The sequence below is a fragment of the Triticum aestivum genome, chromosome 7A, assembly GCF_018294505.1.
Source record: "Triticum aestivum cultivar Chinese Spring chromosome 7A, IWGSC CS RefSeq v2.1, whole genome shotgun sequence".
Classification (NCBI taxonomy): Eukaryota; Viridiplantae; Streptophyta; class Magnoliopsida; order Poales; family Poaceae; genus Triticum; species Triticum aestivum.
In genome coordinates, this window is record NC_057812.1 from 623,050,678 (window position 1) to 623,066,811 (window position 16,134).

A 16,134-nucleotide genomic window follows, 5' to 3' on the forward strand; every position below is an offset into this window, starting at 1 on the left:
ACACTAATTAAACACAAAAAACACAAACATAACATAGGCTAGATAAATTATTTATTACTAAACAGGAGCAAAAATCAAGGAATAAAAATAAAATTGGGTTGCCTCCCAACAAGCGCTATCGTTTAACGCCCCTAGCTAGGCATAACAAGCAAGGATAGATCTAGGTATTGCCATCTTTGGTAGGTAATCCATAAGTGGCTCTCATGATAGATTCATATGGCAATTTTATTTTATTTCTAGGGAAGTGTTCCATGCCCTTTTTAATGGAAATTGAAATCTAATATTCCCTTCCTTCATATCAATAATTGCACGAACCGTTCTAAGGAAAGGTCTACCGAGAATAATAGGGCAAGAAGGATTGCAATCGATATCAAGAACGATAAAATCTACGGGCACATAATTCCTATTTGCAACAATAAGAACATCATTAATTATTCCCATAGGTTTCTTAATAGTGGAGTCCACAAGATGCAAATTTAGAGAGCAATCGTCAAAATCACGGAAATCTAGCAAATCACACAAAGTTTTGGGAATAGTAGAGACACTAGCACCCAAATCACACAAAGAATAAAACTCATAATCTTTAATTTTAATTTTAATAGTAGGTTCCCACTCATCATAAAGTTTTCTAGGGATAGAAACTTTCAACTCAAGTTTTTCTTCATAAGATTGCATCAAGGCATCAACAATATGTTCGGTAAAGGCTTTATTTTGACTATAAGCATGAGGAGAATTTAGCAAGGATTGCAACAAGGAAATACAATGAATTAAAGAGCGATTTTCATAATTAAATTCCTTGAAATCCAATATAGTGGGTTTAGCAACATCTAGGGTTTTATTTCTTTTAATCCCACCTTTATCAATTTCATCATCAAGATCTAAATACTCAGAATTTTTAGCACGCCTTCTAGGTAAAGGTGGATCATATTCAGTCCCATCATTATCAAGATTCATATTACAAAACAAAGATTTAATAGGAGACACATCAATAACTTTTAGATCTTCATCTTGATTTTCATAGGGATCCGGTTTAGCAGCCATCTTATTGACTAAGGTAGCTTGCATATCCGAAATTTCAGCAGTTAATTTTTGAAGACAAGCAATTTGGGATCTTATACCATCAAATTCTTTAGACATATCATCGAGTTGTTTATTCATATAATTCATGAAACTTTTTTGTTCCTTAAGCTCATTTCTAAAGAAATTATTATGCTCAAATTGCAAAACCATAAACTTCCTGATGTTGTTTTCGATCTCCTCTAACCTTTTAAAAGGTGAAGATCACCAAATCAAGGTAGAGCCATTGCGACAAGCAAGCAAACTAACACACAAGCAAACGAAAGGCAAGCGAAAAAGAGGCAAAAAGAGAAAGAGAGGGAGGATAGAGAGAGAGGGCGAATAAAACTGCAAGGGTGAAGTGGGGGAGAGGAAAACGAGAGGCAAATGGCAAATAATGTAATGCGAGAGATAGGGATTGTGATGGGTACTTAGTATGTTGACTTTTGCGCAGACTCCCCGGCAACGGCGCCAGAAATTCTTCTTGCTACCTCTTGAGCACTGCGTTGGATTTCCCCGAAGAGGAGAGGATGATGCAGCAAAGTAGCATAAGTATTTCCCTCAGTTTTTGAGAACCAAGGTATCAATCCAGTAGGAGGATACGCGCGAGTCCCTCGTACCTACACAAAAACAATAGCTCAACGCAACCAATGCGCTTAGGGGTTGTCAATCCCTGCACGGTCACTTACAAAAGTGAGATCTGATAGAGATGATAGATAATATTTTTGGTATTTTTAGTATAGAGATGCAAAGTGAAAAGTAAAAGGCAACGTAAATGGCAAAGCAATAATAAAGTGATGGAGATTGATATGATGAGAATAGACCCGGGGGCCATAGGTTTCACTAGTGGCTTCTCTCAAGAGCATAAGTATTCTACGGTGGGTAAACAAATTACTGTTGAGCAATTGACAGAATTGAGCATAGTTATGAGAATATCTAGGTATGATCATGTATATAGGCATCACGTTCGAGACAAGTAGACCGACTCCTGCCTGCATCTACTACTATTACTCCACTCATCGACTGCTATCCAGCGTGCATCTAGAGTATTAAGTTAAAAACAGAGTAACGCCTTAAGCAAGATGACATGATGTAAAGGGATAGTTTCATGCAATATGATAAAAACCCCATCTTGTTATCCTCGATGGCAACAACACAATACATGCCTTGCTGCCCCTTCTGTCACTGGGAAAGGACACCGCAAGATTGAACCCAAAGCTAAGCACTTCTCCCATGGTAAGAAAAACCAATCTAGTAGGCCAAACCAAACTGATAATTCGAAGAGACTTGCAAAGATAAACAATCATACATAAAAGAATTCAGAGAAGATTCAAATATTATTCATAGATAAACTGGATCATAAACCCACAATTCATCGGTCTCAACAAACACACCGCAAAAGGAAGATTACATCGAATAGATCTCCACAAGAGAGGGGGAGAACATTGTATTGAGATCCAAAAAGAGAGAAGAAGCCATCTAGCTACTAACTATGGACCCGAAGGTCTGAGGTAAACTATTCACACTTCATCGGAGAGGCTTGGATGATGATGTAGAAGCCTTCCGTGATCGATAATTCCCCTTTCAACGGAGCTCCGGAACATGCCCCAAGATGGGATCTCGTGGATACAGAAAGTTGCGGCGGTGGAATTAGGTTTTTGGCTCTGTCCCCGATCGTTTGGGGGTATGTAGGTATATATAGGAGGAAGGAGTACGTCGGTGGAGCTTCGAGGGGCCCACGAGGCAGGGGGCGCGCCCTAGGGGGCGCCCTCCACCCTCATGACCGCCTTGTGGCTTTCTTGACGGAGGGACCAAGTCTCCTGGGTCTTATCTAATGAGAAAATCACGTTCCCAAAGGTTTCATTCCGTTTGGACTCCGTTTGATATTCTGTTTCTCCAAAACACTGAAATAGGCAAAAACAACAATTCTGGGCTGGCCCTCCGGTTAATAGGTTAGTCCCAAAAATAATATAAAAGTGGAAAATAAAGCCCAATATAGTCAAAACAGTAGATAATATAGCATGGAGCAATCAAAAATTATAGATACGTTGGAGACGTATCAGGAGGCTACGCGCGAGTCCCTCGTACTTGCACAAAACAAATAACTCCTCGCAACCAATGGGATAAGGTGTTGTCAATCCCTTCACGGTCACTTACGAGAGTGAGATCTGATAGATATGATAAGATAATATTTTTGGTATTTTTTTGATAAAGATGCAAATAGTAAAATAAAAGCAAAGTAAATAACTAAGTATTGGAAGATTAATATGATGAAGATAGACCCGGGGGCCATAGGTTTCACTAGTGGCTTCTCTCATGAGCATAATTATTTTACGTGGGTGAACGAATTACTATTGAGCAATTGACAGAATTGAGCATAGTTATGAGAGTATCTAGGTATGATCATGTATATAGGCATCACGTCCGAGACAAGTAGACCGACTCCTGCCTGCATCTACTACTATTACTCCACTCATCGACCGCTATCCAGCATGCATCTAGAGTATTAAGTTCATGGAAATAGAGTAACGCCTTAAGCAATATGACATGATGTAGAGGGATAAATTCATGCAATATGATAAAAAAACCATCCTGTTATCCTCGATGGCAACAATACAATACGTGCCTTGCTGCCCCTACTGTCACTGGGAAAGGACACCGCAAGATTGAACCCAAAGCTAAGCACTTCTCCCATTGCAAGAAAGATCAATCTAGTAGGCCAAACCAAACTGATAATTCAAAGAGACTTGCAAAGATAACCAATCATACATAAAAGAATTCAAAGAAGATTCAAATATTGTTCATAGATAATCTTGATCATAAACCCACAATTCATCGGTCTCAACAAACACACCGCAAAAAGAAGATTACATCGAATAGATCTCCACAAGAGAGGGGGAGAACTTTGTATTGAGATCCAAAAAGAGAGAAGAAGCCATCTAGCTAATAACTATGGACCCGAAGGTCTGAGGTAAACTACTCACACTTCATCGGAGAGGCTATGGTGTTGATGTAGAAGCCCTCCGTGATGGATGCCCCCTCTGGCGGACCTCTGGAACAGGCCCCAAGATGGGATCTCGTGGATACAGAAGGTTGCGGCGGTGGAATTAGGTTTTTGGCTCTGTATTTGATCGTTTGGGGTACGTAGGTATATATAGGAGGAAGAAGTACGTCAGTGGAGCAACAGGGGGCCCACGAGGGTGGAGGGCGCGCCTGGGGGGGGGGGTAGGCGTGCCCCCTACCTCGTGTCCTCCTCCTTTGTTTCTTGACATAGGGTCCAAGTCTCCTGGATCATGTTCATTACGAAAATCACGTTCCCGAAGGTTTCATTCCGTTTGGACTCCGTTTGATATTCCTTTTCTGCGAAACTCTGAAATAGGCAAAAGACAGCAATTCTGGGCTGGGCCTCCGGCTAATAGGTTAGTCCCAAAAGTAATATAAAAGTGGATAATAAAGCCCAATAATGTCCAAAACAGTAGATAATATAGCATGAAGCAATCAAAAATTATAGATACGTTGGAGACGTATCATACACCGAGGTGTTTACATAAGCAGGAGAATATTATTGCTTGGATCATATAGATCACAAGAAAGGTTAAACCAAACAATGGAAAGGAAAATATGATTATCAAATTAAACAGAACAATGGAAAGGAAAATGTGTTTAAACACATATTTCAAGGGTATATCCTTCCCAAGGACAAGCAGAGCATGATATCCATGACATGATATAATGTAGAAAACTCTTTAGGTAAGGGGAGAGAAATTTCATGACATTACCCATACAGCGGTGTTTGGATAATTGAGCAGGAAACATTTAGCATTGAGCTTCAAATGTTCTTGTTGAAAATCGGAGTACCATAGACACGCTTCAAGATAGCATTGACATGGTCATTAGGTGAAGATCAGACTTTGGAAACACAAAGGATCCATTAGGAACAACTTATAGAATAAGTCTTACAATTTCCTTATGGAAGAATGGTTAACCTTAACCTTGCTAAAAAAAGAAGAACCATAACAATAGGTCCTCCGTCCAGGTGTGCTAGGCATGACATCACCTTACCGGGTCATATAAAGACCAATGTTATTACTCTTGGAAATATGTTCCAACCATCATATCTGACCAAGATTTAGATCTGATTTGTGCCAGGGTACCTCAGACTCAGGTTGTCTAAGAAGAAAAGGGTGCAACACAAATTGACAAGATGACATTGCAAGATTCTCGGGAACTGGACTATGGAAGCGAGTTCCTAAACAAGAGTTCATCATTAAACCAAGGAGAGGGTGAGGAGGTGCCTGGTGGACTCAACAAAAATCCATTGAGATTTCCAAAAAGATGGATTTCCACAATTATGTGAACAAGGAGATAACATTTGTCAGATCAATGATATAATGAGGTATGCTCGAGGAAAACATACCCAATTTAAACATTGGTTGAAAGGTACACCCAAAATATGAGCTTAAGTAGCACGACCGATGTTAGAATGGTGATCCGATAACCAATGGTCTCAGAATGAAATGTCGACCACTAACTTCAAAGCAATAGGGTTGCTAGAAGGGCATAATCCAAACAACATAGTTCACCTGTTGGTATCCCGGATAGAATCAACACGGGAACCTGGAAATGAATGGAGATGGTGAGAAGTATTACTATATCAAGAATTCTTAAGAGGTGGAGCAATCCTCACAACATCATTGAAATGAAAGACAGTAATACTTCAAGGTAGAACATAACATAGGCTAGATAGCAAGGATCTCCATAACATGATCAAGTTTGAATTGGAGGGAGGCAATAACGTTGCCGATGATAAAACAAACCATCGAGGGGCAAGGAGGTATTTCTCATCAAGAATTCGATAGATATCTTGGAAGAGCTCAAAATGTTGATGATGATCACGACACAATTGTCGAGAGATTTCATGAAGATGTAATCGATCGACGATGACGTTAAGTCCAAGGAACGATGAAGCGTAAGGGTATTGGATCCACGGGTACGACACAAACTCGAAATCAAGCTTGCCGTTCAAGGCGAAATGATACGATGAGGAAGTTTGATGTAAGATTAGCTCACCATCGAAATTTGTGCTCCGGGAAAAAGGACCGGGTAGCACAGTTAAAATTAGCATGATAATGATGTAGCTGATCAGGCTAGGAATGACGTGATAGAGTATTAAACTTTCCGACAATAAAGTACTAGGAGTACTGAATTACAGTGTGGATTCGATTCACTATTTGGTGTTCTTGATTGACGACAACCCAGAACCCATGAAGTGACTAAGACAGGGAAGGGTACTACTTCATCACAAATTTATAAGATGTAGTGCAATGGCATGATATCCTCGAGGTACCAAGGGGTAATACTCGAAGGTAGATCAAAAATAGAGGCTAGGAAGGCATACTGATATGACAAGACAAGTATTTTAACTCATCGAGAAATGGGATAAAAGAAGGACAATATGGTCGGAACCATGATTGCAAAAGGCCAGATCCTAGATCTAAGATGAACTTATACCAAGGGAATAATTAATTTAAGATAAGCTTTAATGACAAGATCTACATCGTGTCCATGGGCATGAACACAAGGTTCAAGGTCGACTCCCACTTCTTTAATACATAACCTTTCATTCACTTCTCTACTAAAAATGATTTGAGTGCGAAGATCTATCTGGCGAATTACCAGAGGAGTATGAACCTTGGAAAACTTCCGGGTTCACACAGATTAAGGAAGGCATAGGTTCAACCCACAGGGCATCATAGAAACATATACCGCAAGCTTCAAGAGTAATTATCATCAGCTCAACAATAGAGCATGGTTGTCCAATTAGATAAGAGGATTTACCAATGGCATTATGTATCAGGGGAAAGAACTACTCGGTTTAGTATACAAAGGACACTGTCGGATGATAATTTCAACAAAGGATCTGACGGTCCATAATGAAGCTGATGTGAGCATCCATACACAATCAGAGGAAGAAACAATGCAAAGGCATGGGATTATAGAAACAACTAACTAATTCAAAGTTTAGATGCCAAGGAATTTATGATTTCCAAATCAAGAGATCAGAAGCAGAGGCTCTGATCAAGAGTTAAGTAAGTTGAATAGACATAGATTGGCAATCAATCATGGTTTGATTTGCCAAGAACCAATTCATATCTGAATTGACGGCTGAGCTGGAAGGATTATTTATAAGGGTCAGCTAATGACTGCGTGCATTCACACACAATAATTCATTAGGCTCAAAATTTCAAGGACAAGGGATGTCAATGAAGACTACTAGACATATGGAATTAACCATAATGCAAGCAGGCAGGAATTTCAAGAGCAATAGGCTGCTAAGGATTTGTGGAAGACCGAATAACATTTCAAAGAATTTAGTGAAACACATGATCAATTGGGGATGAATGAATCCTCGAGGAGTGTGAGGAATTATCCTTATGTGTATTAAAGCGGAAATGGAGCTGCAAGGCAGCAGGTGTAATGGATTCTCGAAACAATAAAAAGAGTATCAGTGTATCTTGTAATAACAAGATTAGCGGGGAATGATAGTAAGAACGGCAAGTGTATGTGGTTATCCATAGATGTTTGCCAATGGAAGGGAATTGCAAAAGCGATGGCACTAAGTCTCACAAGAACATCGCAGAGTGCCTCTGGAATCTTCTGGTGCACCAGACGATCATCGGTAATAAGGGGCTCTCCGGTTGGAAGTGATCACGAGATCCTAATGTTAGAGTTAGCAAAATTCATTTAACCCAATTAGAAGAGAGATGAGAGTCCCAGAGTATAGACGAGGAGTAAAAGATCCTAGTACCACCCAATGGCGACGTGGGCCCGTAAGACACACAACCATGTTAGTAAAAAGTTTTGCAATGTCTAGACTCGACTTCGGCCAAGGAGTGTGGAAGGCGGATTCCTATAGGCAGTCGACTCTGATACCAACTTGTGACACCCCCGATTTGACCGTACACTAATCATACACGCAAATGTGTACGATCAAGATCAAGGACTCACAGGAAGATATCACAACACAACTCTAGACACAAATTAAAATAATACAAGCTTTATATTACAAGCCAGGGCCTCCGAAGGCTCGAATACAAGAGCTCGATCATAGACGAGTCAGCGGAAGCAACAATATCTGAGTACATACATAAGTTAAACAAGTTTCCATAAGATGACTAGCACAAAATGGGATACATATCGAAAGAGGCGCAAGCCTCCTGCCTGGGATCCTCCTAAACTACTCCTGGTCGTCGTCAACGGCCTGCACGTAGTAGTAGGCACCTCTAGAGTAGTAGGAGTCGTCATCGACGGTGGCGTCTGGCTCCTGGACTCCAACGTCTGCTCACAACAATCAGGTATAGAAAGGGGAAAAGGGGGAGCAAAGCAACTGTGAGTACTCATCCAAAGTAGTCGCAAGCAAGGAGCTACACTACATATGTATGCATTGGTATCAAATGGAAAAGGGTATCATATGTGTACTGAACTGCAGAATGCCAAAATAAGAGGGGGATAGCTAGTCCTATCGAAGACTATGCTTCTGGCAGCCTCCATCTTGCAGCATGTAAAAGAGAGTAGAATGTGAGTTCACCAATGTATCATCGCACATCATAATCCTACCCGGTGATCCTCCCCTCGTCGCCCTGTGAGAGAGCGATCACCGGTTGTATCTGGCATTTGGAAGGGTGTGTTTTATTAAGTATCCAGTTCTAGTTGTCATAAGGTCAAGGTACAACTCTGGGTCGTCCTTTTACCGAGGGACACGACTATTCGAATAGATAAACTTCCCTGCAGGGGTGCACCACATTTCCCAACACGCTCGATCCCCTTTGGCCGGACACACTTTCCTGGGTCATGCCCGGCCTCGGAAGATCAACACATTGCAGCCCCACCTAGGCCCAACAGAGAGGTCAACACGTTGGTCTAAATCCTATGCGCGGAGAGGTCTGGGCCCATCACCCATTGCACACCTGCACGTTGCGTACGCGGCCGGTGAGCAGACCTAGCAACCTCCATTACAAAGGAAGTTGTGTTACACTGTCCAACCCGGCGCGCGCCGCTCAGTCGCCGACATCACGAAGGCTTCGGCTGATACCACGACGTCGAGTGCCCATAACTGTTCCCGCGTAGTTGGTTAGTGCGTATAGGCCAGTGACCAGACTCAGATCAAATACCAAGATCTCGTTAAGCATGTTATCTTGAAGTAACGGCGAACGCCGACCAGGGCCAGGCCCACCTCTCTCCTAGGTGGTCTCCACCTGCCCTGTCGCTCTGCCACAAAGTAACAGTCGGGGGCCATCGGGAACTGATACGTCTCCGCCGTCTCTATAATTTTTTATTGTTCCATGCCAATATTCTACAACTTTCATATACTTTTGGCAACTTTTTATACAATTTTTGGGACTAACATATTGAAATAGTGCCCAGTGCCAGTTCCTTTTTGTTGCATGTTTTTTGTTTCGCTGAAAATCCATATCAAACGGAGTCCAAATGGGATAAAAACGGACGGAGATTTTTTTGGAATATATGTGATTTTTGGGAAGTGAAATCAACGCGAGACGATGCTCGAGGGGCCCATGAGGCAGGGGGCGCGCCCCAGGAGGGCAGGCGCGCCCCTGACCCTCGTGGCCACCCCGTAAGGCAGTTGATGCCCTTCTTTCGCCGCAAGAAAGCTAATATCCGGATAGAGATCGTGTTCAAATTTCAGCCCAATCGGAGTTACGCATCTCTGGTAATATAAGAAACGGTGAAAGGGTAGAATCTGAGAACGCAGAAACAGAGAGAGACAGATCCAATCTCGGAGGGTTCTCGCCCCTCCTATGCCATGGAGGCCAAGGACCAGAGGGGAAATCCTTCTCCCATCTAGGGAGGAGGTCAAGGAAGAAGAAGACAAAGGGCCCCCCTCTCCCCTTCTCTTCCGGTGGCGCCGGAACGTTGTCGTGGCCATCATCCTCATCACCGCGATCTACACCAACACCTCCGCCATCTTCACCAACATATTCATCACCTTGCCCCCTCTATCTACAGTGGTCCACTCTCCCGCAACACGATGTACCCTCTACTTGAACATGGTGCTTTATGCTTCATATTATTATCCAATGATGTGTTGCCATCCTATGATGTCTGAGTAGATTTTCATTGTCCTATCGGTGGTTGATGAATTGCTATGATTGATTTAATTTTCTTGTGGTTATGTTGATGTCCTTTGGTGCCCATCATATGAGAGCACGCGTGGATCACACCACAGGGTTAGTTGTATGTTGATAGGACTATGTATTGGAGGGCAAGAGTGATAGAAGCTTCAACCTAGCATAGAAATTGATGCATACGGGATTGAAGGGGGACCAATTTATCTTAATGCTATGGTTGGGTTTTACCTTAATGAATGTTAGTAGTTGTGGATGCTTGCTAATAGTTCCAATCATAAGTGCATAGAATTCCAAGTAAGGGATGACATGCTAGCAGTGGCCTCTCCCACATAATACTTGATATCGGTCTAGTAAAGTAGTCAATTGCTTAGAGACAATTTTGCAACTCCTACCACCACTTTTCCACACTTGCTATTTTTACTTTATTGTTTCTTAATCTAAACAACCCCTACTTTTTATTTACGTAATCTTTATTATCTTGCAAACCTATCCAACAACACCTACAAAGTAATTCTAGTTTCATACTTGTTCTAGGTAAAGCGAACGTCAAGCGTGCGTAGAGTTGTATCGGTGGTCGATAGAACTTGAGGGAATATTCGTTCTACCTTTAGCTCCTCGTTGGGTTCGACACTCTTACTTATCGAAAACTGTTGCGATCCCCTATACTTGTGGGTTATCAAGACCTTTTTCTGGCGCCGTTGTCGGGGAGTTATAGCATGGGGTGAATATTCTCATGTGTGCTTGTTTGCTTTATCACTAAGTAATTTTTATTTGCTATTCTTAGTTCTTCTTTATCTTTAGTTATGGATATGGAATACGAAATACCAAAAAAATTAGGTGTACTTTCTGCTCACTAAGATGGGGAACCTCCTGAAACCCTCGATGCTCAATATGTGAAAAATGTTATGTACCACTTTGATAATCCTGAGAAAACCTCATTCAATTTGGTAATGGGAGTAACGTTGGATCAACGTGAATACTTTAGGGATTATCTCTTGACACAAAAAGGGAAACTATTATGGGATCAAATTTATATATTGAAGCGGTATGCTCGGCAAGTATGCTTGAGTTATGATTGTACTTGTTGCTCTAGGATGAAGGCTCCACACCTCCCCTTTTTATGCAAATTTAATGATAATGAAACCTTAGCTTCTTATGCTAATGGTATATATGATTACTATGATGTGGAACAAATAGAAGAATTTTTGAGATTGATGTGCGTGAGTAATTCCATCGTAGGCTTGCTGGACGGTGATGGGTTGGATGAGATCTATCATGTAATCGAGCTAGTTTTGTTAGGGTTTGATCCCTAGTATCCACTATGTTCTGAGATTGATGTTGCTATGACTTTGCTATGCTTAATGCTTGTCACTAGGGCCCGAGTGCCATGATTTCAGATCTGAACCTATTATGTTTTCATCAATATATGAGAGTTCTTGATCCTATCTTGCAAGTCTATAGTCACCTATTATGTGTTATGATCCGTTAACCCCGAAGTGACAATAATCGGGATACTTACCGGTGATGACCATAGTTTGAGGAGTTCATGTATTCACTATGTGCTGATGCTTTGTTCCGGTACTCTATTAAAAGGAGGCCTCAATATCCCTTAGTTTTCACTAGGACCCCGCTGCCATGGGAGGGTAGGACAAAAGATGTCATGCAAGTTCTTTTCCATAAGCACGTATGACTATATTCAGAATACATGCCTACATTACATTGATGAATTGGAGCTAGTTCTGTGTCACCCTATGTTATGATTGTTACATGATGAACCGCATCCGGCATAATTCTCCATCACCGATCCATTGCCTACGAGCTTTCCATATATTGTTCTTTGCTTATTTACTTTTCCATTGCTATTGTTATCATCGCTACAAAATACCAAAAACATTACTTTTGCTACCGTTACCCTTTGCTATTGTTACCACTACTATCATATTACTTTGCTACTAAACACTTCGCTGCAGATATTAAGTTTCCAGGTGTGGTTGAATTGACAACTCAGCTGCTAATACTTGAGAATATTCTTTGGCTCCCCTTGTGTCGAATCAATAAATTTGGGTTGAATACTCTACCCTCGAAAACTGTTGCGATCCCCTATACTTGTGGGTTATCAAGACTATTTTCTGGCGCCGTTGCCGGGGAGCATAGCTCTATTCTTTGAGTCAATTGGGATTTATATCTGCTTATCATTATGAAGAACTTGAGAGATCCAAAAACCAAGATTTATCCCTCAACTACGAGGGGAGGTAAGGAACTGCCATCTAGATCTGCACTTGATTCACCTTCTGTTTTGAGTAAGCTCACGACACCTAAACCTGCTTCTGCTATTCGTTCCGATATGTGTCACACCCTGCATTTTGTAACATGTCATTTGCATTAATAAAGCAAGAAAAGTTGGGCCAACAAAAACTTTTGCATTATTTTGCTTTTATTTTGGAGTTGGTTTTCTCTCTGTGATTTTTCAAGTGCTCATTAAAGTCAACTACTCCACCTTCTGTACTTCATCTCCTTGCCCCAAACTTCTGCCCAATGATCATGCCATGTGTATAGTACAATATAGTATTTTCTTACAAAAATAATTTGGCCAAATAGTATTTTCAAAAGTTAGTTTTCCAAAAACCCCTGGATTGAGGTTTGCACTGCAAGTACCTGATTTGGGGTATGAAAAATATTTCAAAAGGTATATTTGAAACCTATTAGATATAGGATTCCCATAAACCCCAAAAATATACTTTTGAAAGTTATTTTCCTATTTTATTTAAAAGCTTTTTCTAAAGGCCAGAAATGGTCTTTAATAGGGAAAAATTATTTTATTATTTTAAAAATATTTGACAAAAATCAGGGAAACTCAGTGGGCATATATTTCCCATATATAAGAGTTTCAACACATGGTCATGTTCAAAATATTGGACAAAACCTCCCAAAACCATTTCTGCCCATTTCAAGGATTTGAAATATTTCTATAGGAAATATTTCCATAAAAATCCAAGAAAAATCCAGCAAGTCACAAATGCATATTGTGATGATCTTGCAAAGACTCACTTCAATCAAGGTCATTTTGGTCCACCAAAATGCCCCATAACCCTTAAAGTTCAGAACCTAATTTGAGCAAGTTTGTACTACCAACTTTCTCCCCTTAATCCCAACTTTTGTGAGCATGTTCACATGACCAAATGTGGCCACTACACCAAGTAGTGCATCAAGGAGAAGTGTTATGCTCAACTAGATCTACACCTTCTGCCACTTTTCAAAAATCACCATTTTGACCACTAAAACTATTCTCATTGAGCTCAACTTTTTACCACAGCCCCTCCTAGACCTCCTTTACCTCCAGTAACAATTGCTGCACCTAAGCTCAATGATTGAGGGGTGAAACCACTTCATTTAACCCTCTGGACAGCCCCTGTACCCCTCTTCCTCACCTCCCTCCTCACTCCAGTGGCCATCCATGGCATCCAATGCACCACCCCATTTCTTTACTCACTCCTAGACCTGCTAGACACCAAAAGACGCGCTCACCATGCATAAAGAATGGCCATGCCAGCCATTTGGGTGCTCTGGAGCGTGCTACAGTGCACTCCCGCACTGTAGCCGCCCCCTTCCAACCACCTCCGGCCACCTCGGGACTCCCCCGCGCGCCTGCCGATGCGCCTCGACGTCCGCAACATGCTACGCGGTCGGCCCCCTCCTCTCTCCTCCTCCCCGCGCCTCCGTGCTAGCAAACACCAGCCGCCCGAGCGCGCCAATGGCGCGGCTCACACGCGTGCGCCTCTGAGCTCTCCCCACTCCCTTTCTCTATCTCTCCCGATGTAGTCGACGTCCAGGAACACCCCAGACACCACGCCCTCTTCCCCCGAGCCCTGCAGCGAAGAGCAGGAGCCCGCCGGTGCATAAGTCCATGGCACCCCGCTGTTCGCCTATTTAAAGGCCTCCTCGAGCCCTCCTCTCCTCACCACTCGCTCTCTGCACCACCGAAACATCCCCATGCGCCCCCAGTTCCTCTCCATAACCGCCCGAGCTCGAGATCGAGCTCGAGCTCCGTCGCTTCGGCTCGCTGGAGTTCGCGAGGTACAGGCCTCCCCCGCTCCTCCTCTGCCTCAATCTGGAACCCCTGCAGCCCTCTGATCCTTTTCCCCTTGTTTCCCCTCTCTGTAGCTACCGGAAACGGCCGGAACCGTCGACGCCCGAAGCCCCTCCGCCGCGTGACCTCGTCGCCGGTGAACCAGGCCACCCCGGCGACCGGTTCCACCTCCACCCGAACGGCGACGCCACGCTGAGTCCGTCCCTGCCCTTATCCAAGCTCGCCGTGCCCTACATCGTCGCCGGTGAGCTCGCCACCCTCTCTGACCCAGGGTTGACGACGACGGTCGTGGGGCCCGTCCGTCAGCCTCACGTCCTGACGCCTGGGCCCCGCCCGTCAGGTGCAAACCTGGCGCACGCATGCACCAGTGCTCTGGGCCACCTCTCTGGCTGGGCCTGCTGCCCTGCGGCTGTTCTGGTTCAGCAGGCACAGAGCCCTTTTCCTTTTCTTTTTCTGTCACTTTTCCAAATATTCCACAGGATAAAATATATGTCCAAATAAATTAATTCAAATTCCTAAATTCCTAAAATATTGCAACCTATTTAATGGTGCAACTTTCATTCAAATCCAACAACCTTTTCTTCACTGAAAATATTTAAATGTGATTTTAAGCATTTAAATATGCCCTTGTAAATCCATTTCTCCTATTCTGCTACTCCAAATCCAAAACAAGGAATTTTCCCCTTCTTAGTTTTCACCCTAGTATTTAACAAAAATGAGTTGACATTTTTCTGAGCACTTTGGTTTTTCTGTTTTATTATTGCCTTATTTTTCTTGTTATTATTTTGCGACGATAGATTGCGTTGCTGACGAAGGAGTTGGACCAGAAGACTTTGAAGACCTAGAAGACTTTGTTGAGCCAGGCAAGAAGCCCTTTGACCATGTCTAAGAAACCCCTTTTATGCATGTCATATGGCACTTTTATTGCTTGCATCGAGTCATGATAAAATGGTGACCACTTGGGGTGGTTTGCCTCCGTTGCTTTTCTCGTTGACACTTGCATGATGCATGACCCTACCTTTCTATGAGGGTTATGCCGGTGGGAGTAGATAGGATGCTAAAGTAGTGCTACGCAAAAAGGGACGGGAATATGCATAGTGATGGGGACAAAGTATTTTCAAAGGACTTTTCGAAAACCCCGTCGGGTGCCACTTATGCCCGAGGGAGATGATGAGTTGGGTAGCCACTTGATGACGAAGTGGTGTACCGAGGCAAGTGTGTGTGTTGTTTTCAAAACGGATTGGTTTAAGTTGCGACCGTTATTCCAACCTTACATGCACAACCACTCTACCCTTATATGGGAAAGGGCATTATTGATTACCTAGGCCGATACTAGCTTGGAGCCCGCATTACTAGTGACGGGGGAGAGTTGGTGCTCTCTCTCGGGACGGGGTCGTGCCAGGTAGGGCGGCCATGACTGTTTTCACAGGGCACCGGATACACCGTTGTGTCCCCTCTCAGATGTTACGATCTCGAGTGAGTCTTGTATGATGTACATCGTGAGGATACGGAACAACGAGTGGACTCCTTGTTAGTGTCGTCTAGGGAAAGATAGTGATCGGGTGCTTACCCCGGGTACTTGAGGTACCGCGGGTCGTGGATGACACGGAAGTTCCCTGGATCTTGTGGGTAAAGTGTGCAACCTCTGCAGAGTGTAAAACTATTCGAATAGCCATGTCCACGGTCAAGGACAGTTGGGTAACCGCTCTTGGGATACGTCCACATGTTTACAAACCAGTGTGTGGGTTTGGATAAGTGGGAAGAACTACTTGGGTCAAGTCAAAGGACTTGACATGATTGAGTTGGGTTGATGCCCACTCTATTTATGTTGATATCTATAACCTA